Source organism: Cryptotermes secundus, unplaced genomic scaffold (genome assembly GCF_002891405.2).
Source record: "Cryptotermes secundus unplaced genomic scaffold, Csec_1.0 scaffold142, whole genome shotgun sequence".
NCBI classification, from domain to species: domain Eukaryota; kingdom Metazoa; phylum Arthropoda; class Insecta; order Blattodea; family Kalotermitidae; genus Cryptotermes; species Cryptotermes secundus.
The window spans coordinates 1,101,796-1,104,933 of NW_019743148.1; positions in this window are offsets into that span (position 1 = coordinate 1,101,796).

The window sequence follows — 3,138 nt, forward strand, 5'->3', positions numbered from 1 at the left end:
CTCACTTTTCCTTCATTACAGGGACTGTAGTTTGTGGGTCTATATATGAACACTGTATAACTGTATACATTTCTTAGCACGTTTTTAAATAATATCAAGGAGTGTAACCAAAGTCTTAATAGAATGCCAGCTCCAAATATTGAAAATCTATTGGGTAATTTGAGTTTAACGTGTAATTCTGGTTTGTTCTTACAACAGTGACCATGAGACATTATGATTAAAAGGGCTTCATTCATGCACCTCTACAATATCTTTCTCTCACTGATAGTGTGTGGGCATTTGTAACTTACAAATACCGTATTTACGCATGTATAGGCCGCACATTTTTTGCCAAAAATTTGAGAGGAAAACTGGGGTGCGGCTTATATTCGAAATATTCGAAATCACACTTCATTTAAAAAAAATTATATTCATAATTAGTAATACAGGGTATTCTACTCCTGAAATAATATTCCAAGAAAATTATTTTTTCTATAATTTCTGTCTGAAAATTGTGCTGTGGCCTATACACGCACGCGCCTATACATGTGTAAATATGGTATTCTCCACTTGAGGTAGCCTTCCCTAGGAAACATTCTGAGAAGTGATCATTGTACAGATGTTCCTTGCATGTGAATTACAAAACAGTACTTTCACTGATCTGTAGGTGTCCTTTGCATCGTCTGCAGTTTTCTAAATCATATCACAATGTACTCATAGGTCAGTATGAGTTCAAATCATGTTTTGTATAAAAGGGCACTTGCAGTGACCATGGTCTGTAGAATAGGTATGTATATGATTGCGAACAGGTTGAGCATTATGCCATGAAGATGTATGTTGATTGGAGGTATAGCTCCATGTATTCTTAGCTTCAGCATTACATGGAGGAGAGTGGTCAAGTTTCACACTGGCTGCTTTAGCCTGAACAAACAGTCCCAGGCATCAACTGGAAAGCGCTGTGCTAAATATACAGGAAATAATAATTTGGCTTCCACTAAATGCAGTAAGGAATATGGAGATTAATTAGCATGGGAATAAAGTATGGCATAAGTTAATGTTATTTATCAGTCACCATAGTAAAATAATTTAACAAAACGAGAAACTCTGCGATTTTAGTCCGCAAGCAAACTATACTGACCGAGGGACCGCCACTTGTCGGCAAAGTTTAGTGCCAACTTTTGTGGATAGAGGGTGTCACATGGTCAGCACAATGAACTGCTATGGCCGTTATTTTCGGTTTTCTAGACCAGAGCCGCTATGTCCTTGAAATAGCTCCTCAATTATCCTCACGAGGCTGAGTGGACCCCATTCCAGACCCAAAATAATTTAACAGGTTTTTTTATTAAGGATTTTTTCTGTGAATACACAGTTTTCCTCATGCAAAAGGCATTTTTTTCTACTAGAACTCTTGATATAACAACTCACAGTCATAAAATAGATAAAGAAAATGGAAGAAAAAATATATGAAAGAAGAAAAAGGAAGGTATTTAGAAGAAGGTAGAAACAAAACTTCACATAATAATGAAGAATGGTGGTGGGAGTAAACAGTATGTCAACTGTGTGACAGTGACAGTGACTCAGAAAAGTAGTATTCTACAACATTCAGAAGTTCAGCACATCATAACAAATTTGATTAATGCAAATGTGTTTAAATTGAACCTGTAACAAACTCCATATAGGTAAGCATTTGTCTGTTAAATTTCCTCTTCAGAGTGATATGAAAAAAGGAGATGCTTTGGTGTCATTTTTTTTAACTTTGTCCTTGGAATATGCAGTTAGGAAGGTCCAGAAAATTATGAGGAAGTGAAATTAAATGGGACATGCTAGCTACTGGTCTGTGCTGCTGATGTTAATTGAATGAAAATCTAAAGATAACAGGTCAGTTAAATACTAGTAAGAAGCTTGCTGTAGAAGTAAATATGTATACATAAATCTAAAAATATATGAATATGCTGTCACCAGAAAGTAGGACAAAATTATAATATAAAAATAGGAAATAATTATTTTAAAATATGAAATTCAAATTTCATCCCTGAGGAAGTGAAAAGCAGATTAAAGCTGGGGAATGCTGGCTGCTATTCAGTTCAGAATATTTTGCTTCCTGTCTCCTATCTAGAAGTATATAATTTAAACTATATACAAAACTTTTTTTACAGTGCGTAACTGGGCCTCTGACTGTAAGGGAAGAACATAGAATGGAATGCAAGAGACCTAAGAAGTGAAGTAACAGGAGACCGGAGAAAATTTCATAGTGAGGAGCTTCATAATTTTTGAGCTCAGGTGGAGGAGGGTGAGATGTAGGCAGTAAAAAACACATACAGAATGTTAGTCTGAAGATCCAAAGGTAGAAAGATGTAGGCACAGTTGGGAGAATAGTATTAAAAGGATCATAAAGGAATACAGTGTTAGGATGTGAACTAAATTCATCTGTCTGAGTATAGAGTCCAGTGTCTGGCTTATATGAATGCTGTAATGAACCTTCAGAGTTCTGTAAAAGATGTGAGTTTTTTTTATTGTATGACTGTTGGCTTCCAAAAGAGGACTGTACTGCACTATTAAAGGTGTGACTGTGCAGTTGTTTAATCCATGATCCTTTAATTTTATTACTATAATTTTTGATACCATGTAGCTACAGAAGTCAACCAAGCAATTTTTTATTATACACTTTCCAAGATAATACATTTTTTATGAACACATTGTAATCCCCAGCAGATCATCATTCAGTTTGAGTGTATAATCAATCTTTCTTTACCATGTTTCTAAATAATTTTTATTTTTGTATGTTATTAATTACAATCATTACAGTATCCGATTAAAATTATTTAATAAGTTAAGACTGTGTACCCAGATGTCCAGTGTACTATACATCCCCCCCCCTTGTCACTACAGCCCCAGTGGGCCTAGGCCTACCTCCATGAACTTTTCCATTCAGTTAGGTTTTTCTAGATCTTACACATTCGGTAGGACTGCTTGGGTGGGTGATCAGCTCGTCACAAGGCCTCTACCTGTACAGAAAAACAGAAATATGCGCACACACAAACTAAACATTCATGCCCTGAGTGGGATTCGAACCCACGATCACGGTTTCCAAGCGAGCGAAGACAGTACATGCCTTAGACCGCTCGGCTACCGTGACCGGCACTATATATATAAGTAAAA